The sequence below is a fragment of the Amblyraja radiata genome, chromosome 1 (assembly GCF_010909765.2).
Source record: "Amblyraja radiata isolate CabotCenter1 chromosome 1, sAmbRad1.1.pri, whole genome shotgun sequence".
In the NCBI taxonomy this organism is placed as follows: Eukaryota; Metazoa; Chordata; class Chondrichthyes; order Rajiformes; family Rajidae; genus Amblyraja; species Amblyraja radiata.
In genome coordinates, this window is record NC_045956.1 from 42,034,582 (window position 1) to 42,059,240 (window position 24,659).

Sequence of the window (24,659 nt, forward strand, 5' to 3'; positions counted from 1 at the left end):
GCATTTCCATCATTTTCTGTCGTGTTTTTCTTTCTGACCTGTCTGAACTACTGTGCATTTCCAGCATTCCAAATAAACTTCCTTATTTCAGATTTCTACTACCTGCAGAATGTTTTTGATTTTCACTGGATATGATAGGGTTGGAAGGATATGGACCAAGCACAGGTAGGTGGGACTAGTGTAACTGGGACATGTTGGCCGGTGTGAGCAAGTTGGACTAAAGAGCCTGTTTCCACGCTGTATCACTCTATGACTCTATGACTAATGTTTAAACACTGTCTTATTTGTTGATGGCCACTGGTTAGTTCACTGCGAGCACTGGTGACCCAGGTTGCGACAGGTCTGGGAACCATTTACCGCTGCACAGCATACTTCTGAGAGGACACTTAAATAGATATTAGGCCTGCCATGGATATAAGTAAAATAAGTTATTGTCCATTTAAGTTGGGGTGTGTTCTGCTTGAATATGGCCCTACGCAACATGACTTGGAACATATCCTTTGTAGTATCGCACTGAGTCCCACAAAACTAGTAAGTTCGTCCCTATTTTCCTCCCAAGAAAATGGGGTAGAAACTGAGAACAATTTCTCACTTGATCTAATGGATAAGGTATGATTCTTTATTAAAATGGATGTTGAAAGACAATTGATCTGGTTAAGATTTACTGTAGCGCACATTGAAGATCAATAACAAATGATTACGATTGGATAATTAGGACTGGTATGTAAATGTTGCATGAATTCCAAAATTAAATGACAGGTTTAGAATCACCCTTTTTTTAAACATATTTTAAATAACACGTATTATGGTTGCAATTAAAATTATAATAAGGCTTGTGACAGCTTAAAGTGATGCTAATATTTGTCTATAAGGAATTACTATCATCACAGCAGAATAATATTGTTAGGTGAATCTCAGGAGGAATTTAGAGTGGTTGGCAGAGTTGTCGTGGAATTGCATGGAAATAAGTGCCCAGGATACATATATTATTTCAGAATATTTTTCAACCATTACCCAATTAACAAAATGTTGGATAGCTGGAACAATGGTACGATGGCCTTCTGTGCTGGAATAACTAGATGATTCAAATGATTCTATGAAACCCTATTCCAAAAATATATATATATTTCCTATGTAACTGAGTGACAATTTTTCTGAGCTGCACAATCATCCATCCTCTTAGATCATGGTGATAAAATTTGATCTTTGGATTTCAAAAATTAGAACCCAAGTTCCCTACCAAAACCAATGTCAAAAGGTAAAAACAACCTTCAAACACTGGAAACCGTTTTATAAAATGAATTTTGAGATCCTGTCTTTTGATAAGAGCAAACTTCATCAAATTTGAAAACAAATTAAATCATTTATTGAAATAAATTTTCTATAGGCACATTTATAAATTGTAGGTCTGACCCCAAATTCCTATATAAGCTCCCCATTTATATACTTTGCAACAAAAACTTTATTTGTATTATGTATTAAACCTATAAAAAACACTGGCTAATTAAACTCCTACTCCTCATTATAAAAAACACTGGATAAGCTGGATAAGCAGCTCCTTCTATGGTTCAGACTCCAAATAGAGCAAGAAAGGGCAGATGGTGGATCAGAAAGCAGTCAAATGGATTTAGCAGTTGTGAGATAACTGCATAGTGTCTTAGTTGAGCAGCAAGGCCTTAATTATCTTTATTGAACAAGAGATAGGGGATAGCTATTTCAGATGAAGATTTTATTTCCTTTTGTGAAGTGAAATCAGCCGTCAACAATTTCAAGAGGTTGATGTAGTTATAAATTATCAGCCCATTTAATGACCTGATCTTTAGTCAATAAATCTCAGGTTGAATCAAGTCTTTCCCACCAAGGTCATCAGTTGCAACCTCTGCAGCAAGACTGTGTTAAATCTTATACACTGACTAGAATCACTCTCTAAGTTGATCTGGAGGCACCAATGAGTCTCAGAATTAGAACAGCTGAACACCTTTTTCTTCTAATCTCATGGGAAAAGGAAACATGTACAAAGACATGAGGTAGAACAACTGAAAGCCTAAAATAGACATTATGACATGGGGGACATGAAACATCATTCGCATCTGTCAATTTGCAATAAGTTGGTCTCAGTACATGAATATCAAAACTGCTCAAAATATAAACATATTTAATTTCAGACTACTGTGGGATATATGTTTACTAAGCAAAGGATTTTATCTTGGGTTATTCCCGGTTGCTAGACCAAGAAAGTAATAAAATATCATTTTATTCTGCTTATTTGGTGATTTTCATCCCAGACTCTCTTTCAATATCCTATGACATTTACAATTGATTGTAATATAACAATAACAATGTCTCCATGGGCTTCTGGGAAATTACATTTTATTTTATTATGAACAAGTTTTTTGTATTTAATTCTCTCTTTTGGGCATCCAAAGCACTTGCATTTATCAGTCAGTTTAGTTTATTGTCACATGTACAGTGAACAGCTTTTGTTGTGTGCTATCCAGTCAGCAGAAAGACAATACGTGATTACAATTGAGCTATTTACAGTGTATAGATTAAGAAAAGTTGCTGTAGGAATAGAGATTTATGAGTGTGGAGTGATTGTATTATGAGTTTGTAGATCTGTTTCTGTGGCTAGCACACACATAGCCACCTGGGTTGGGCACCATCTTGGTAAAATCTACTTCCTGTTCCCAAGAGAGCCTAAAGCCTGAATTATAGTGACTGTTTCAACAAAGGTAATCTTTACACAGCAAGATTCCACAAACAGCAACATTTCAATTATCAGATATGCCTTGCAATGATATTGGTTGAGGAATGAGTTGTTAATTGGTAACACCACAGCTCCTGTTTGGTGTACACAACCTGAAAAACAGTAACTGGGTCGCTGATTGATGGCTCATGTAAAAGACAGATGATGTTGAAGTACTTTTGTAGTGCTCAAGTGGATCGTAGTGCACAAGCGGATCATAGTGCTCAAGTGTCTAAAGTTGGATCTCAATCCCTAACTCTGTGATCCAAAGACAATAATGCTACCAGTTGAGCTATGGAAGATTATATGTGGATCACAATGGAATATATGTAGGCATTTATCATTTTTATCCTGAAAATACAGTGGAACACTAAGTAAAGGAAGTTGAACATGGACAAAGCTTAGTGCATCTCAGCCTGCATCAAACTTTCTATTGGAAATACAATATCATTGTATCTGCTAGTAAAGAGAGCACCAGTGATCCCAAAACCTGAATTATAGTGACTGTTTCAACATATGTTTTATATATGAATGCATCTTCAAAATGCCTACAGTCTTTGGACACGGTCTACCACGGAGCACTGAGATTTGTTACTAATTTTAAAACCCTCACGCACCACTGCTCTTTGTATGCTCAAGTTGGATGGTTTGCCCTGTCCACCCGCAGACTCCATCATTGGCATATCCTTATTTATAAGACTATCCTCGGTGTTCTTCCTTCATACCTGCAGAAGTATGTAATTCGAAAAAACGCAGGAACTTATCAGCTCCGCTCTGAGGACTTGTTCTTACTAACTGTACCTAAAGTCCGTACTGAACTGGGGAAAAGGGCATTTAGTTATGCTGCTCCCTTAGCATGGAACCAGCTGCAGAATGAACTGAAACTTAAGGAGCTGGTTTCTACAAACAGATTTAAATCCCTTCTTAATGATGTTGAAGCGGGCTCTTCTGTCTGTACATGCTTTGTTTGATGATGTTCGGACTGTGACTTATTTATATGTACTCTGTCGTTTTTAAATTATTGTCTGTAACTGTGGAACTGTGCTGCTGCCTGTCTTGGCCAGGACTCTCTTGTAAAAGAGATTTTTAATCTCAATGAGACTTCTCCTGGTTAAATAAAGGTTAAATAAAAAATAAATAATTTTTTTTTAAAAACAACCAAACAATTATGCCATCTACAGCATCAGGAGTGGCACTGTGGTTTTAAGATTGAGAACTACAGGATATCCAACAGATGCAGCCAAAATGCTTCACTCAAGTCTCACTATATGTTCTCATCTCCTCTAAAGTAAAGGCCCTGTCCCACTTTCCCGAGTTACTCACGAACTCTCCCGAGTTTTCCCCTTGATTTGAACTCAGGGAATGTCGGAAGCGAGCTCGTAGGAGGCCGTAGCAGTCCGTAGATGTTTCGTAGCGGCTCGTAATGCCAGCCGTGGGAACGTGGGACATCAGGTAAGTCGGGACATTTTTTCAACTTCGAAAAATGTCCACGAGTTAAAAAAATAGGCCTGAGTACCTACGAATGGCTATTACCATCATTCTCCGAGTTCGAATCAAGTGGAAAACTCGGGAGAGTTTGTGAGTAACTCGGGAAAGTGGGACAGGGGCTTAATTCACGAAGCATTTCTTAAAAATAAATGTTTTCCAAGTAAAATCATATTTAAATGTAATACAACAATTTTATTGTCTGTTCTGACACCACATTGTGTAAGGCCTAACACCTGTAGATTGTACTTTCTTTTGGATAAGTTATGCCTTACCATACACCTACCTGAAAGGCTGGCCCTCCTCTATCTTGGCCACATACTCTGGCCTCTGACTTAGAAATGTTTGGCCACAAAATGCTCTATTACCAGAAGATTGCTTGAGCTGTAATCTCAACCTTTTCAATCCCTCCAAATAATTGGGGTAATCTAGATATTATAACGGTCTATATAAAGGTAACTTTCTTCTCTATCCAAAAGAGCAATTTCATAAAAGAAAGAAACAAAAGAGGCATTCAAATGTAATACTGTAATTATCTTTATAGTTTCATATGTTCATTCAGTTTCCTAGCAATGCTCTATTTTAGTGTAATTGAAGCCACTGAATGGCTAACACGCAATATAGCTGTGAATGGAGGTGCATAATTACAGTAGAAGAGAGATGTTAAAAGCCAACTTTTTCAAAGGAAAGTTTTAGAGAATCCTATTGTGATTTTACAAAACGTAATGTATTGATGTAAGTAATTTACTGAAAACTCCTCACACAAACTCTTGACACAGTGGCATGTTGATTGAATCCTCTTCCTACCCTGATGTCCCCCAAAGTCTGCTGGATCTCTTAGTTGCTAACCATTTTAATTCTGATTCCCATGCCAACCCTTCGCCAGGTACTTTCCCCTGCAACAGCAGAAGATGTAAAACCTGTCCCTATGCCTCTTTCCTCACATCTATCAATAGATCCCCGCTGACCATCCAGGTGAGGCAGCTTCACAAGCACCTCCTCTGGCCTCATCTACTGCTTCCGGTGTTCCTGATGTGGCCTCATTTACACTAGAGAGACCAAGCATAGACTAGGCAATGTTTTGTCTGCCGAGGTCCATTGGGCCTCCTGGCTGCAAATCATTTTAACTCCCCTTCCCATTCCCGTACTGTCTTTTATGTCCTATGCCTCCACCATTGCCAGATTGAGGCAACATGCAAACTGGAGGAACAGTACCTCTTATTCCAACAGGATGAACATTTTAATTCTCTAATTTTAGGTAGCTAAACTACAATCTACACCCTTCCCCCCACCCGCCCCCGCCACATTCTCCCCTTTCTTTTACCCACCCCCTAATCTACCCTGTGAGTCACCTAGACCTGCACCCATTTCTCCCCTCCCACCGCCTCCTCCCCTTTCCTTTGCACCAATATTCATTCCTTCGCACTTCTTCCCACCTTATCTCACACTTTATGACTTTACATCTTCAGCCATTGTCCAACCATCTGCTTATTAATTGCATCCCACCACTTACCTGTATCCACCTAATGCCTGCCCGGCTTTATCCTGCCCCTCTCTCTTCCAGCTATCTATCCTCACCACCACAATCAGTCGGAAGAAGGGTCCTGACCCAAAATATTACCAATCCATACTCTCCAGAGATGCTGCCTTACCTGCTGAATTACTCCAGCACTTGTCTTTTAAAAAAACCAGCATCTGCAATTCCTTGTTTCTCCATTTTTCTATCCTGGGCTTCTTCCTTTGCCAGAGTGAGGTCGGACACAAACGAAGGGATCTGTATTTCATATTCCACTTGGAGAGCTTACAGCCCAATGGTATGAACAATGAATTCTCCAATTTTATGTAATTAATGAACAACTAACAACTACCCCCCTTCCTTTTCTCCCCCTTTTCTTCTCCATACCCCAATTTCTCCCACTATCCTGCCCCACTTTCCCTTACCCCCAACTACTTCCACATATCTGGTCCCACATTCACAAATCTTCTCTCCTTATCTCACAGCCTCTGGTCTCCTTTTCTTCTCTGATCTTTGTCCACCCATCTGCCAATCTACCCCCTAAACTGTACCCACGTCACTTATAGACACAAAGTGCTGGAGTAACTCAGCTGGTCAGGTAGCATCCCTGGAGAACATTGGTTGGTGACGTTTCATGTCAGAATCCTTCTTCAGACTGATTGTGGGGGCTGGGGGATAGAGAAAGGTGGAAGAGAGGAGGGATAGCACAAAATGTAGCACGTCATAGGTGAACACAAGAGTGGGAGTTTTTGATAGGGAGATGGGTAGACAAAGGCCAGAGGTAAAGAAGCAGAAGATATGAGACTAAAGGATTGAAGAGTTGCATATTGTGAAGCCAGAGGAAGAAATGTACAGGGAGTGAAGAAATAGGATTGTAAGGCCTTTGGTGATCTACATCGACAAGACCAAGCATTAACTCGGCGACCATTACACAAAACACTTACACTCGGTCCGCCAAGGCCAACTGGATTTCTTTGTTGTTAACCATTTTAACTTCCCTTCCCATTCCCCCACTGACCTTTCTGTCCTGGGCCTCGCCCATTACCAGAATGGGGCCACATGCAAACTAATGAAAAAAGCACCTCAAATTTCACTTGGATAGTTTGCAAATCAACGACATGAAAATTGAATTTTCCAATTTTAGGTAACCTCTATAAATCCCCTCGTCATTGCCCCTTTTATCCCCCACACAACCTTTTCTCCTCCCTCCCCACTCTCCTGTACCCCACCTAGGCTTGCATCTATTTCTCCCCTCCCCTTGCCCCTCCCCGTCTACCAACATTCCTTCCTCTTCACAATTTGTATTTCTTCAATTCTTTTGTCTCACAACTTTTGCTTTAAAAAAAATATCTAGCCATCTGCCTAATAAAACCCCCCTCCCCATCTGTGTTCACTTATAACCTGCTACGCTTTGTCTTGTTCCTGTTTTGCTCAATTAGTCCAGCACTTGGTGTCTTTTTTTTGTGAACCAGCATCTCCAGTACCTTGTTTCTCCACCTATCACTTGCCTGCCTTTGTTCTGCCACTACCTCTCTTCCAGCTTTCTCCCCTCCACTAGACTGAAGAAGGTTAATGACCCAAAACTTTGCCTGTCCTTGTCTGACCTGTTGAGTTCCTTCAGCGCTTTTTTACTTTTTGCTCAAAATATCAGCATCTGGAGTTCCTTGCGTCTACTAAAAATAACCACCTTTTAGTGAATATGACCATTTAACTGATTCACTGAGCTCTGCAACAAATGACAGCAATTGACACTCTCCAACAAACAGTTTCAAATCCCTGGGGCACAGGGAATTATACTTATCCAAAGTAAAAATGCATTGCTGTGGCTAGTCATGACAGTAAAAAGCTTTCACTGCAGAAAATTCAATGAATATATTCTATCATTCTATTAGAGAAATAATTTGTAGTTCACTATGCAAAGTACAGAATATCTATCATGAAAGCCTTAACTGTGTATATTCAAAAAGTGGAGACCATCCAATTGTTTAAATTACAACTATGTATGTAACTATAACTAACATACGCCCTTTCACTATCCAAATTACCACAACTGTTAAAGTAATGGTTATAGAAGCTGCTCTCTGCCATTCACGGATCCTTGTGCCAATGAGACCATTGATTAAAATGTTCCTTTGTCTCTCTGAATAAAACAAGTGAAGCAGATCTGGAAACCCTCAGGAGAACAGCATTTGACTATTCAATGTCAATTCCACCACCCAGAGGTTGCAGCCAGAACTGCCTTGTTTAATTTGTTTGATAATTTTCTCCTTTCCCTTTCAGTTGTAAGTGTGAGAAACCCTTTTCAGTATTCCTCAAACCAATGCAATCCCTTTCATGCTTACTGCATGCCAGTTCCCCTCTTTGTTGATTAATTGGCACGGCACTCAAGTTTATAAACACTGATACTCTAACTTATTTTAAATGGCTCTCCATCTCTAGGCAGGTTGTCAGAATTGCTTACACAATGATACATTTTAGTTATAATTTAAGCACATGGCTTTAATGTTAACTTATCTAAAATTAAACATTTTAAATGCGCTCCCAAAATGCTGTGCATATGCATGTCACTTTTATTTTTAAGTACTGCAACACATAATTAATCAACTCACATGCCGAAACTGAGGCTTGGTTTAAAGGTGACAGCTTCTTGCTTGTGTATGTCTTCAGATATATGTGGGATGTTGCATTTTAAGAGGTCAAACCAGAACAAGACTTTCAGAGTCAATGGTAGGGCTCTTGGGACTGTTGTGGACCAGAGCAACCTAGGAGTACAAGTACATATTTTTCTGAAAGTGGCATTACACGTAAACTGAGGTGGTGAAGAAGGTGTTGGCATGCAGGAGTACAGGAGATGGGGCATTATGTTACAGTTGTAGAAGGTCATACTTGCAGTTTTATATACAATGTTGATCACTCTGCTGTAGGAAAGATGTCATTGAGCTGGAAAGAGTGTAAAGTAGATGTTGTCCAGACTCAAGATCTTGAGCTGTAGGGATACACAAAAAGCTGGAGTAACTCAGTGGGTCAGGCAGCATCTCTGGAGGAAAGGAATGGTGACATTTCAGGTCAAGTGCCTGCTTCAGACTGAGACTCTGGGGGAAGGGATATGAGTGATATAGGACAAATGAATGGAAGATATGCAAAAAGCAATGATAATTGAAGAAAGGTGGAGTCCACAATGGTCCATTGTTGACTGTGGGATAGGTGATAAGGAGTTATACAGACATTGGTTAGTATATAATTATATTTTTTGGAGCACAGGAAACTTAATGTTGACCTTTTAGAGTTGTATAAAATCATGAGGGGCATAAATAAGTTGAAAGTACACAAGCTTTTTTCAAGGGAAGTGGAATCAAAAACTGGAGGCACAGGACAAAGGTAAGAGTGAAAAATATAATAGAGCCCAGAGGTGAACATTTTTCACATAGCGGCCATATATGCAATGAGGTGCCAGAGAAAGTGGTTGAGGCAGTTAAAAGGCATTTGGACAGGTACGTGGATAGGAAAGGTTTAAAGGAATCTTTGCCTAGTACGGACAAATAGGACTGACTAATGCACACCAATCGGCCAAATTCATGGATGAATTGGGCTGAAGGGTGTGTTTCCAAACTGTATTTCTCTAAATCTATGACTCTAAGTCTTCTTCTTTGAACCAGCACAATACAACACCATGATCACTTTCATGGTCTATGTTAGGACTCTCTATTTCCAAATGTTGGAATTCCCCAAAGAGTGATATGTGAGCAAGACTCTTCTGTGATGATCTCAAGAAGAAACCCCAATGCATAAATGTAATTTAAAAAAACTACAGTTGCTGGAAAGCTGAAATAAAAGAACAAAACATAGGTAGGCCTGTCAGCATCTGTGGAAAGAGAAACAGTTACCACAGTTCAATGATTCAACTCCATTACAGTTCATCAGAAATGGGAGAGAGAGAGTAAACAACAATTTTAGAGAGGAGAGATGGGGCGTGGGTGCTGGAAATGGGTGGAACAAAACGATTTATCCAGAGAGGGTGAGACTGGATGATATAGTTACCACAGGTGCAGCCTGATCTGCGGAGTATTTCCGGTATTTTCTCCTTTTACCTCAATGTACAAATAGTGATTTGTTTCACAAATCTTTTTTCTACATGATGCCATTGAACCAAGGTGAACTGTGATTGATAACTTTTTAAATACTTAAAAAAAGCACATTTTGGAAACAAAACTAAGTATTGATAGGTAGCAAAACAGCTAACTGGTCTAAGGATTTGAACCATTTTTACAGGGGAGAGTGGTTTGAGGGTAGAGGGATTGCTATTCATAATGTCATGGTCTCGTGCAGGGAGATGGTGCAGCACCCATTGTACACTTTGTTCTGTCATCGACCCTGAGAAGTTACCTCCGTTTTTTTTTCTCTACAGGTGTTGTCTGGCCTGCTGAATGTTTCTGCCGTTTTCTATTTTTATTTTTGCATTTCCACCATCTGTAGACTTTTGCTTTTCTTGTTGATAGTTTTGAATTAGGCAAAGGTATTTAAGAGTTGGATGACAAGAAGGTGCAAAACAACTGTAATTTAAATGAATGTCAAAGACCCAAAAGTGCTGCCTGTGAGCTGGGGTTCCTATGTTGCTCTTTTCACTGCTGGCAAAAGGAAAGTAGAGACCTGACCTGACCAGAGAAAATGTTGTAGGCATTCCTCAATTTACAAAAGGGTTGCATTAATTGAAAACACCTTATTAAGTGAAATGTTGTAAATCAAGGAAGCCTTGGGAAATGTATTATGGGTATTTTGTACCCATAATGTTATCCTTTGGGAGGAGGGTGTTGTGATGTTTCTTATACCAAAAAATAGATTTGTAAATTGAGGATATGCACTACAAACTGAAAATGGCATTGGAGCAAAAATCTGGAAATCAAATATTTATAAACTCATTAACACCTGTATTTGTATACAATATTTGATAGAGGTAGAGTAATGGAGTGATACAGCACGGAAACAGGTCCTTCAGCCTAATTCATTCATGGTAATCAAGATGCTGATCTGAGACAGTCCCACTTGCCTGCATTTGGCCCATACCTCTCCAAACCTTTTCTATCCATATACCAGTGAAAATGCCTTGTAAACATTGTAATTGTACAGTTTCTTCTGGCATTTTATTTCATACATGCACCATCCTCTGTGTGAAAAGGTTGGCATGCAGGTCCCTTTTAAAATGTTCCCCTCTTACCTTAAATCTATGGCTTAGAATCCCCTACCCTGGGAAATAAATTATAATTATTCACATTATCTACACCGCACATGCTTTTATATACCTCAGTAAGGTTACTCCCCTGCCTCTTACTCTCTGGAGATAGAGGTCCCTGCCTATCTTGCCTCTCCTTGTAATTCTGGCTATCCACTCATGGTAATATCCTTGTGAATCTTCTTTGCACTCTTTCCAGTTTAATGACATCCTTCCTGTAGCTAGGTGACCAGAACTGTACACAATACTCCAAGTGTGGTCTCAGCAATGACTAGTGCAGCTGCAACATGACAACCCAACTATTGTACTCAGAAGTCACACCAATGAAGTTTACCTGTGTTGCTGTTTTCAGGGATCTATGTATAACCATATAACCATATAACAATTACAGCACGGAAACAGGCCATCTCGACCCTTCTAGTCCGTGCCGAACACGTATTCTCCCCATGTCCCATATACCTGCGCTCAGACCATAACCCTCCATTCCTTTCCCGTCCATATAACTATCCAATTTATTTTTAAATGATAAAAACGAACCTGCCACCACCACCTTCACTGGAAGCTTTTTCCACACAGCCACCACTCTCTGAGTAAAGAAGTTCCCGCTCATGTTACCCCTAAACTTCTGTCCCTTAATTCTCAAGTCATGTCCCCTTGTTTGAATCTTCCCTACTCTCAGTGGGAAAAGCTTATCCACGTCAACTCTCTATCCCTCTCATCATTTTAAAGACCTCTATCAAGTCCCCCCTTAACCTTCTGCGCTCCAAAGAATAAAGTCCCAACTTGTTCAACCTTTCTCAATAACTTAGTTGCTGAAACCCAGGCAACATTCTAGTAAATCTCCTCTGTACTCTCTCTATTTTGCTGACATCCTTCCTATAATTAGGCGACCAAAATTGTACACCATACTCCAGAATTGGCCTCACCAATGCCTTGTACAATTTTAACATTACATCCCAACCTCTATACTCAATGCTCTGATTTATAAAGGCCAGCACACCAAAAGCTTTCTTTACCACCCTATCTACATGAGATTCCACTTTCAGGGAACTGTGCACAGTTATTCCCAGATCCCTCTGTTCACCTGCATTCTTCAATTCCCTACCATTTACCATGTACGTCCTATTTTGATTTGTCCTGCCAAGATGTAGCACCTCACACTTATCAGCATTAAACTCCATCTGCCATCTTTCAGCCCACTCTTCCAACTGGCATAAATCTCTCTGTAGACTTTGAAAATCTACTTCATTATCCACAAGCCCACCTATCTTAGTGTCATCTGCATACTTTCTAATCCAATTTACCACACCATCATCCAGATCATTGATGTACATGACAAACAACAGTGGACCCAACACAGATCCCTGTGGGACCCCACTAGTCACTGGCCTCCAACCTGACAAACAACCATCCACCATTACTCTTTGGCATCTCCCATTCAGCCACTGTTGAATCCATCTTGCTACTCCACCATTAATACCCAACAATTAAACCTTCTTAACCAACCTTCCGTGAGGAACCTTGTCAAAGGTCTTACTGAAGTCCATATATACAACATCCACTGCTTTACCCTCATCAATTTTCCGAGTAACCTCTTCAAAAAAAATTGTACCTGTACCTTTACATCCCTCTGTTCAACAACACTCTCCAGAGCTTCACCATATGATACGTAAGCCCTAACTTGGTTGAACTTACCAAAGTGAAGCGCCTCACACTTGTCTGAGTTAAATTCTATCTGCCATTCCTTGGCCCACTTCCCCAGTTCATCTAAATCCTGTTGAAATCTTGCATAGCCTCTTCACGGTTCACTGCACCACCAGTTTTGGGATCACCCGCCAAATTAATAACCTTGTTAACAATATTGTTATCAAAATTGTTAATATAAATGACAAAGAATGGACCCAGCACTGATTCCTGTGACACACCATTGGTCCCTTCCCTCCAATCTGAAATACAATCCTTCACCACCACCCTCTGACTCCTTTCACCAAGCCAATAATTTTATCCCATTGGCTAGCTCACCCTGGATCCAATGTGATCTAAACTTCCAGACTAGCCTACCATGCCGAAACTTGTCACAGGCCTTACTAAGTTCCAAATAGACAACATTTATCAGACACTGCTCATCAATCCCCTTTGTCACCTCTTCAATAACTTCAAACACATTTGTGAGATGTGATTTCCCATGTACATGCCATGCTGACAATCTCTCTCTCATCGGTCCTTGTCTTCCCATATTCCATTAGATCCTGTGTTCAAAAGGGAACTGCAGATGCTGGAATATCGAAGGTACACAAAATTGCTGGGGAAACTCAGCGGGTGCAGCAGCATCTATGGAGCGAAGGAGATAGGCGACGTTTCGGGCCGAAACATCGCCTATTTCCTTCGCTCCATAGATGCTGCTGCACCCGCTGAGTTTCCCCAGCAATTTTGTATACCTTCCATTAGATCCTCCTCTCCGAGTCCCCTCCAGTACATTTTCCACACTAATATGCACACTGTCCTGTAGTTCCCAGACTTGTCCTTGTAGTCCATCATAAACAAAGTGACACCATTAGCCACCCTGCCTTCTTACCTTACCTCACCTCACCCTTGGCTACAGATGATGCAAATATCTCTGCCAGGATCACTGCAATTTCGTCATTAGCTTTCTACAATGTCCTTGGATCCACTTGAACTGACCTAGGGGATTTATCTACTTTGACATGCCTTAATGCTGCCAACACCTCCATCGTAATGTGGATATGTTCCAATGCATTACTCTTCATTTCCTTTAATGCTTAGCTACTATGACCTTCTTCATGGTAAATGAAGGGGAGAAATATTCATTTAACACCTTGCTCATCTACTGTGGCTCCACACATATCGACTACATTGATTCTTAAGAGGACTTATTCTGTCCTTAGTTACCCTTTTACTCTTAAGGGCCTGTCCCACTTTCACGACCTAATTCATGACCTCTGCCAAGTTTGCCTTTGACTCATACTCGCAGCATGGTCGTCATAAGGTCTTAGGAGATCGTAGGAGACCGTAGGATGTCGTAGGTAGGTCGTAGCAGGACGTGATGCTAGTCGTAGGTACTCGTGGCATCAAGTAGGTCAGGGCGTTTTTTCCAGCCTGATGGAAAATGTCCACAAGTAAAAATGGTCGTGAATTAGGTCGTGAAAGTGGGACAGGCCCTTCAATACGTGAAGAATCTTTTAAGATTCTCCATTACCTCATCTACCAAAGCTATCCTAAAGGGGCTGTCCCATTTGGGCAACCTAATTGGCGAGTTTAGAAGAGTTTAGGAGAGTTTGAAAAAATGTCATGTTGAAGACCTCTTTCGACTATGCAGAAGACCTCCTTCGACCTCCTTCGACCTCCTTCGACTATGTTGAAGACCTGCTTCGACTAGCTATGACTCAGGAAAATTGAACACCGAATAGCGGAAAGTGAAAACGACCTCCTTCGATCTCCTTCGACTTCCCTTCGACCTCCCTACTTCCCTTCAACTATGATGAAGACTATCTACGACTACCTTTAACTACCCTCGATTACCTATGACTAACATGCCGACCTATGACCGACTACGACTAAACCTACGAGTAAAGAAAGTATAGATTTTTTCCATGGCTACCTTTTTTTACTCGCGGGCATTTTTCAACGTTGAAAATACGCTGCAACCTAGCTGAGGCCTCGAATACACAGGGACTACTCTCGAGCATGAAGGAGAGTTACAAAGACCTCCTACGACCTCGTATCGACCATGCTGCGAGTATGAGTCGAGGGCAAACTCGCTAGAACTCGCGGGTTAGGTCGCCCAAGTGGGACAGCCCCTTAAGTCTTTTTCACAAGGCATGAGACATGAGCAGCTCTTTGTGATGGTAGCTGGACCACATACTTGCAGTCACAGTGATAGGTAAACTTGGATGTTTCTCTTTCCTCGTTTATTCCTACATTGTGTTCAATCCCTTCTGAGAAATATGCCTTAATCAGCTGTAGAAGAGAAACTAGGTCTCTTTTGGTTACAGTGAGCCTAGGATTAGAGCTGTTAAAAATTAAAAATAGTCCTGATAAGCTAAATGGAGTCAAATTATCATAGGTAACTGCTAATCTGTTTCCAAGAGACATAAATTATTACCAAAAGTCAGCCATTTTACACAGAGGTTTGTTAGGATAAGCTATGGTGGACAGCAGAAGCAATAACATGTATTAGAATCCATTATAGCTTTAAAACGGGAGATGGGTACATATTTTAACGAAAATAAAGAATAGAAAAAAGGCAGACAAATGGTCTAACCCATTCAGAGTTGGTACAGAAGTGAGAGAGCAAGTTAAGTCCTTGCAGCAAAAAGTCACTAGCTTCTTTATTAGGTACTCAATCACAGACATGGTCTGAAGAGAAAATATGAATTCCCTGAAGTTTTATCATCAATGTAATTATCATTTTGTATTTTCCTACAAGCTGAAAGGCCATTTTAACCCATTAATTCTGCCAGCTCACAGAGCAATCCCACCCTCACTAAATTTCCCCAGAACCTATTCAACTCACATTCTACCACTTGCCCACATGTAAGGGGCAATTTACAGCAGCCCATAAAACTGCCAATGCTCATATCTTTAGGAGATGGGAGCAAAACAGAGCACCCGGAGGAAATAGTCATTAAGGGAAGAAGCAAACTCGATGCAGACAGCACCTGAATGTCACGATCTAATCCAGGCCATGGAGTTATGAGACAGAACTTTACTAGCTACATTGCAGTGCTGCCCCATGAATTAAAGCATCTCCAATGAGCCTGACCTACATACATGACATGTCATTAGCATACACATGAATCAAGAGACTTTTGGCGTAAAGGTCAGATGTTTGGACACTGTGTTTGCTATTTGGAGATGTTTAATGCTTTTGCACATACATCCGCTACAAATCACATCAGAATTAGTGACAGTGTTAGGATACATGTAGCTAGCACACACTGCAGTTATGAAGAGCAGGCTCATCATGATACCTGTCACCATAACATCATGATTCTTTCTTATGTCCTCTCTAAATCACACACCGCTGAAATACACAGATACCCGACAGCCACCATTACCCAGTCACGAGTGAAGAGTTGGGGAAGAAATAGTGAAGAACAAAGGAGGAAAACGTGTGAGTTACAGATATTAGAGCAAATGAGCTAAAGCTTGGTAAAAGTAATCGGTTTTAAGGAGTATTCTCATGGTTAGATAGAGAGATTGAAAAATAGATAGAGGATACCAAGACAGAGATAGACAGTGGTGATGAAGTGTTTTGAAAAACTGGTCCGGGGTCACATCACATCACTCCTGCCCCGAAGCTTTGACCCCCACCAGTTTGCGTACAGAGCGAATAGATCTACAGAGGACGCTGTAGCCACAGCTCTCCATGCTGCACTGTCCCACCTGGAGCAGCGGGGGAGCTACGTGCGGATGCTCTTTGTGGACTACAGCTCTGCCTTTAATACCATCCTTCCCCACAAACTGGTGGACAAACTGGGGGACTTGGGACTTCCACACTCCACCTGCATGTGGATAAATAGCTTCCTGTCGGGTCGCAGCCAGAGAGTCAGAGTGGGCCATCACACATCCACGGCCCTCAGCCTCAGTACCGGCTCTCCACAGGGCTGCGTGCTGAGCCCCCTGCTCTACACCATCTACACACATGACTGCACCCCCGCCCACCACAGCAACACCATTGTCAAATTTGCGGATGACACTACGGTGGTGGGACTCATCTCCGGGGGGGACGAGTACGCCTACCGGGATGAGGTGGAGCAGCTGACAGTGTGGTGTGGAGAAAATAACCTGCTCCTCAACACCTTAAAGACAAAGGAAATAATAATAGACTTCAGAAAGAATAAAACGGACATGGTACCATTAATTATCAGAGGGGACTGTGTGGAGAGGGTGGCGGATTTCCGCTTCCTGGGAATCCATATTGAGGAGGACCTGACGTGGAGCGTGAACACCTCTGCGCTGCTGAAAAAGGTCCAGCAGAGACTGCACTTCCTGAGGGTGCTCAGGAAGAATAACATCACTCAGAGACTGCTGCTGTCCTTTTATCGGTGCTCCATTGAGAGCATCCTAACATACTGTGTATGCGTATGGTACACCAGCTGCACAGCGGCTCAGAGGAAAGCGCTCCAGAGGGCCATTGACAACGCCCAGAGGATTGTCGGCTGCCCTCTCCTTACCTTGGAGGACTTACACAGTTCCCGCTGCATCAAAAAATCCCAGAGTATTATAAAGGACATTTCCCACCCCGGACACTCCCTGTTTGAACTGTTACCGTCAGGCAGACGGTACAGATCTACAAGGACAAGGACAAACAGACTTAAAAACAGTTTTTACCCCACTGCTATAAAGGCACTAAATGTAGCCGCCAAGGAACGCAGGGGCGATACATACTAAGAGACTGTGAAATCGACAGAAGGATGTAGGGCTGGGTGTTTATGCATGCTATTTTTATGATATTTATTTTAGTTGTTTATCTTTTTTTAAATATTTTACCTTGTATGTATCGTTAGCTTTTAGAAATGTTTGAATGGTGCACTGACTGGCTGACATTTTACAATTTCGTTGTACATGGTTCATGTTACAATGACAATAAAGAAACTATTCTATTCTAAAGATAGAAATACAGACAGGGATAGAGATAGAGATAGAGATGAATGAATTAGAGAGAGGAGATGTTAAGAGAAAATAGCCATTTTGACAAGGGAGGATGTACCTAGTGCCAAGAATGGTTTTCTGGGGGTCGGGGATGGGAGAGTGTCATCCAGTGAGGCTAAATGGGGAACTTAGAGACAAAAGTGAATTATCATATTTGAAAGGATTATATTGTCAGTGGGAATTAGGAGATAGCAGATAGCTGTAAGATTAGTAGTGTAGCTTTAGTGGGAGATTTTAACTTCCCTAATATAGGCTAGGTCACCATAGTGCAAAGGGTTTGGACAAAGTGGAATTTGTTAAATATCTCAAACGTACCTTCCTTAATCAATGCACAGAATGCAGTACGAGAGAGGGTGCAAAGTGGAATGCCTAAGAGAATGAGTTAGGGCAAGTGTCTGTCATATTAGTGAGAGAGGACTTTCGACCCCACAGCCAAAATACCACTGGGTTTAATATATTATGGAAAAAAGATACGACAAATCTATAAGTTAATGTTCTAAATTGGGGCAAGGCCAATTTTGGAGGCATTTGACGTGTACTTGCACAAATCAATGGCTATTGGCTGTGACTATTTGCAAAGGATGTCAGGTAAGTGGGAAGCGTTTAAAAGTGTGATGGCAGGATTTCAGGGACAGTATGGTCTTATTGAGGTGAAGGGCAAGGCTGGCAAATTTAGGAAATTCCAGATAACAAGATGTTAAAGGTCTGGTCAAACAAGTAAGGAGGTATACATCAGGATTATGCAGTTAGTTTAGTTTAGTTTAGTTTAGAGATACAATGCACAAACAGACCCTTCAGCCCACTGAGACTGTTCTGACCAACAATCCTTGCACATACACACGCGAAGGACAATGCTACATTTACACCAAGCCAATTAACCTACAAACCTATAGGTCTTTGGATTGCGGGAGGAAACTGATTGTCGGAGGAAACCCATGCAGCCCATGGGGAGAATGTACAAACTCCGTACAGACCTCACCCGTAGACAGGCAGAAGCTCAACCACTACGCCATTGTGCAGTTAGTGTCGTGATTCCCTTGACGAGCACAAAAAATATAGGAGAACTCTTAAGAGGGAAATCAAGAGGGTAAACAGCGGGCAAGAGTTGGATCTGGCAGGGAAGTAAAAGGAAAATCCCAAGAGATTCTACAGGTATATTAAGTGCAAAAGGGTAGCGAAGGAGAGTACAGGTCCCCTTAAAGCTCAGCATGACCAACAGTGTGTGGAGAAACAGGACATGGGTGAGAATTTTTATCAATATTTCCCATTAATGTTTAATGTGGAGAAAATCAAGAAAGTTAAAGAATTAGCTGTTCTTTAGCTAAGATCATTCCTGTTAGAGTGAAGGGCAAGGCAGGCAAACATAACGAGGATTGGCTGACAAGGGAAATTGAGGCATTGTTCAAGAATAAGAAGGACTCATGGGACAGATATAGGCATCTGGGATCAAGTGCATCCTTGGAGGAGTTTTGAAAACTTGTTCTTGTTCGTCCTTCGTAGTCGAAGAAGACCATGACTTCAGTGTTTTTGTTTGTGGGTCCGGATGTGACTGATGAGACCGATCCGGGCCCGGAAGGTTCGCCGGCATATGGGACACAGTTGGGTGGGTGCTGCAGTAGAAGTTGAAGTGGCTCGAGCCTTGTGGCGACGCGTTTCCTCTGAGCTTCCGCTGTGTGCTTCTTCTCAGCTGCACGCGCTACTGTGGTGATCCTGCTTCGCCCAGTTGTGTGGTACGGGTCCTGAAGTCATGACTTGTGCTTGACTTGGATTAAAGTCAGGGAGAGTTGTGCAAATTGTCAGCCTCACTCTCTCGTCCCGGCCTATCTGTATCCGGTGGCAAGACATAGGTCAGGATGCGGTGGATGGCCACCAGTGTCTACGTCGACATTGTGCCCTAATTCTGCTCCACAATGCTTTGCTGGGTCCACCTTCCTATCCGTTGGACTACCAAATGGTGGTCTCCTCTATGTATTCCACCGGATCCAGTATTCACCTTTCCTGAATAAGGTAATAGCCACAAGGTAGTGGACGTTTGCATTTTGTGTTTTCCTTCACCCCTCCAGGGTGCTATATGGAGGATGACTGTGCGTGACTTTGTTTAACGTGGGGAGACTGGTGCACAGGCAGTCCTTGACAGATCTGGGTCAGGATCCAGTGACATGAAGTCCAAGATGATCAGAGACCCTTTTCAGCTGCAGCCTTCATCTGCCTTCCCAGCCGTTGTGACGCTCCACAATGGGCAGCCATCATCCTCTGCCTGTTCCACCTTTGAGGTCTTGGTTGGATTGCACTATGTCAGAGACCACCCCCTCGACTTAACGCCACGGGTGGCCCTACCAGGTGCATTGCTCCAGACCGCTTCGCTCTCAGGATCTCAGGTCCACACAAGTTTCATCACCACGACAAGGTGACAATCCACGGAGAAAGGAGTAAAATGCAACACCTCACATTTTAGAAAACTAAGGAGTAAAATAAAGCAGGAAATCAGAAGGGCATAAAGGGAGCAGGAGATAGCTCTGGCAGATAGCATTAAGGACAACCCCAAGAGATTTTATAAATACATAAAGGGAAAAAGAGTAATTAGAGAGAGAGTGGGACCCCTCAGGAATCAAGGCGGCACCTCTGTGCGGAGCCACAGGCGATGGGCAAAGTCCTCAATGAGTATTTCTCTTCTGTATTTACCGAGGAGAAAGACAGGAGGACAGAGGAACTTGGGGCAGTCAATGGAAGTGTTTTGAGAGCAGTCAGTGTTATGGTTGAAGAGGTGCTGAAGATACTATTGTGTATGAAGGTAGACAAATATCGTATTTGAGTTTTTGAAGACGTGTCCAAGAAGGGGGCAGAGCTGTAGATGTTCTATACAGTATATGGACCAGCAAAGCATCAACAAGGTTCCGCAAGGTAGGCTGCTCTGGAAGTTTAGATCGCATGGGATCCAAGGAGAGATAGTTGAATGGATAGAAAATTGGCTTCATGGAAGGAAGCAGAGGCTGATGGTGGAGGGTTGCTTCTTGGACTGGAGACCTGTGACTAGTGGTGTGCCTCGGGCTTCAGTGCTGGACCCATTGCTGTTTGACATCTATATCAATGATATGGATGAGAACATACATGGCAAGATTAGCAAATTTGCTGATGATACAAAAGTGAGTGGTTTTCAGATAGGTTGTGAAAAAATGCAGCAGGATCTTGATCAATTGGCCAGGTGGGCTGAGGAACGGTTGATGGAATTTAATCCAGAGAAATGTGAGGTGTTGCATATTAGGAAGTCTGACATGGGCAGGACCTACACAGTGAATGTTAGGGCTCTGTGGAGTGTTGTAGAGCAGTGGGATCTAGGAAAGCAGGTGCATGATTCCTTGAAGGTGGAGTCACAGGTAGATAAGGTGGTCAAAAAGGTGTTTGGCACATTGAACTTCATCAGTCAGAGTATTGAGTGTAAAGGTTGGGAGGTCATGTTGCAATTGTATAAGACGTTGGTGAGGCTGCATTTAGAGTATTGTGTTCCGTTCTGGGCACTATGTTATAGGAAAGATGTTGTCAAGCTGGAAAGGGTACAGTAGGAATCTGAGGAGTAACTTTTGCACACAAAGGGTGGTGGGAACAAGCTGCCAGAAGAGGTAGTTGAGGCAGGGATTATCCCAACATTTAAGAAACAGCTGGACAGTTACATGGATAGGACAGGTTTGGAGGTATATGGACCAAACGCGGGCAGGTGGGACTAGTGTAGCGGGGACGTGTTAGCCAATGTGGGCAAGTTGGGTTCAAGGGCCTGTTTCTATGCTGTATCATTCAATGACTATAATTGGGATGTCTTTGACTATATACCAATTACCAAATAGGAGATATTATCAGTTGTAAAGCACATTAAGTTGGATGAATCCCCAGGGCCTGAACAAAAAACCATCAGACATGAGAAGTGAGAGTAGAAAGTGGAGGTCTGTTGCAGAGATATTTGCATTGACTTTAGCACAGATGAAGCTCCGTAAGGCAAGATCTCAAAGTGTTCCAGATATCTATTGTGCTTTTTTCTGCAGGATCAACCAGCCGCCTTCTTGGATTGAAGCAATCAACTTGAGATGCGTATTTTGAATAATATTAATAACTGCTGAATAACCATTGATAACTACTAATAATGATGTGGTAACTACTGAGGTAAAACACTCAACGGATGAGTAATACTGACATAATTTATGCATTTTTTAAGTTAAATATATTAAATGTTTATGTCAACTTAAAAGACATACACATTTAATATGTTTGATTTTTTTAATGCTTAAATTATACCAGTATTACTCATCTGTTGAGTAATAAGCTTGATGAATAAGCTTGCTTTTAAAAGACTGATAGTAAGACTGCTAGTAATAAGACTGCTATTACTAAAGGTAAACATTAATGTCTCATAATTTTGGCTGTTAAATCCACAATTCAGCTGCAATTTTATTTTTGAAGTTCATCTTGTAGTTTAGGAAGCACCTTATATGTATATACTGCTATCTATCTATCTGTCTATCTGTCTATCTGTCTATCTATCTATCTATCTATCTATCTATCTATCTATCTATCTATCTATCTATCTATCTATCTATCTATCTATCTATCTATCTATCTATCTATCTATCTATCTATCTATCTAACTTTCTTGAAAACTCTGTGTGTGTGTGTGTGTGTGTGTGTGTGTGTGTGTGTGTGTGTGTGTGTGTGTGTGTGTGTGTGTGTGTGTGTGTGTGTGTGTGTGTGTGTGTGTGTGTGTGTGTGTGTGTGTGTATCATTTTGCCTTTGAAACATATTTCCTCGAAAACCAGATGCAAAAACGCAGAGATTTTTACATATTCAGAAGGGATTTAATTTATGAGTTCAGAAATCCACTCCTTGGTCAATTATTTCCTCAGATTTTGAATAAAATTGTTCACAAAACTCAATTTTAAAATATAATTGCCACTTGCCAGCTGCTGACGTCACAATGCCAACATGCCCACAAATCGAGGCCCACCTGCCTCCTGGCCCCGCCCCCCGCTGTGGACTAAAGCATTGTTTATTTCTTTTTTTCATAGCATTGAATTTTATTGTTTCTCTGTGTCTGTGTCCCTCTCCGTGTCTGTGTCCCTCTCAGCATTCTGCAGATCGGGAGGTCACTGGAGATCACAGCAGGTTACAGCTGGTCACTGGAAGCCACCGGCTTGCTCCTTAGCGGTTTTAAATGGCTGCTGTCCGAGGCCCACACTGCGCGCTGTAAAACGGCAGTTATCAACGGCTGCGGGCATCGTGAGGCCGAGTTACGTCAAACCCCCGACGCGCGCTGGCATTTGGTTCTCCTTCTCCCCTCTCCATCTCCTCCCCCACTCCCTCTCCGCCCCCTCCTCCTCCCACCCCCTGTCTCACCCCCATCCCCCATCCTCTCTCCCCCACATCCCTTTCCATGGGGTACGTTACTCCACGCACCTCCCCGTTCTTCAAAAGGCGCAGAAAGAACGAGAATGTTCTGCAGCAAAGATCCTATAGCTGCGCTCCGCGATAGTATCTTTGTTCTGCAGATCCGGAGGGAGCGTCGCTCACGTGCTGAAGGAGGTTCTCCTTACTGTCTGTGCTGCTTGTGAAGCCACGCCCCTCCCCTCTCCCGCCCGCCCACTCACTCAGCCGCAAGTTTCCAGCTTTTCACAGCCCATTCACTCGCTCGGCTCTCCTCCACTTACCCCGTGTGTGTGTGTGTGTGTGTGTGTGTCCCTCTCTCTCTCCCTCTCTCTCTCCCTCCCTCTCTCCCTCCCTCTCTCCCTCTCCCCCTCTCCCTCTTTCTCCCCCCCTCTCCCCCCTCCCACCCCTAAACCCTCCGCACCACCCCCTTCCCCACTCCCCTCTACCCCTCCCCCCTGCCCTCCCCCTCCCCCCTCCATTCCCCCCACCTCCCCCTCACCTCTCCCCCTCACTTCCCCCCTCTCCCCCCTCTCCCCCCTTTCCTCCCCTCCCCTCCCCCCTCCCTTCCCCCCTCTCGCCCCCCCCCCTTCTCTCTGGATAGACTCGGCTTGTACTCGCTAGAATTTAGAAGATTGAGGGGGGATCTTATAGAAACTTACATAAATCTTAAGGGGTTTGACAGGCTAGATGCAGGAAGATTGTTCCCGATGTTGAGGAAGTCCAGAACAAGGGGTCACAGTTTAATGATAAGGGGGAAGTCTTTTAGGACCAAGATGAGAAAAACATTTTTCACACAGAGAGTGGTGAATCTGTGGAATTCTCTGCCACAGAAGGTAGTTGAGGCTAGTTCATTGGCTATATTTAAGAGGGAGTTAGATGTGGCCCTTGTGGCTAAAGGGATCAGGGGATCTGGAGAGAAGGCAGGTACAGGATACTGAGTTGGATGATCAGCCATGATCATATTGAATGGCGGTGCAAGCTCGAAGGGCCGAATGGCCTACTCCTGCACCTATTTTCTATGTTTCTATGTTTCTCTCCCTCTCTAATGCATTTTATTTGCTGGCACCTTTCTGGACACCCAAAGACACCTTACAGGACATAAAATCACAATGCATTTATCAATATTAAAATCAAGTTGATTAAAAACAAAAAACAAAAAACAAAAATCAAAAATACACAAAACATTTTAAGTCATTAAAATCAGGGTGAACATGGTGGAAGTTATGTTGGGTATGCTAATCTAAACAGGTGTGTTTTGAGTTGTGATTTGAATTGATCAATAGTGTCCAGGTGACGGATGGGAGGTGGGAGAATGTTCCAGAGACATGGGGCAGAGCAGCTGAAGGCTCTGGCACCCATGGTGCTGAGTCTAAATGTGGGGACAGTTAAAATTGCAGCTGAGGAGGAACGAAGTGACCGGGAAGGAGTGTATGGTAGCAGCAGGTCAGAGAGGTATTGGGGAGCAAGGTGGTGTAGGGCTTTGAAGGTCAGCTGTAAAATCTTGTAGTTAATCTGGTGGTGCACAGGGAGCCAGTGGAGCTGAGTGAGGATGGGTGTGATGTGGTCCGATGATCTGGTGCGGGTGATGATCCGGTCTGCAG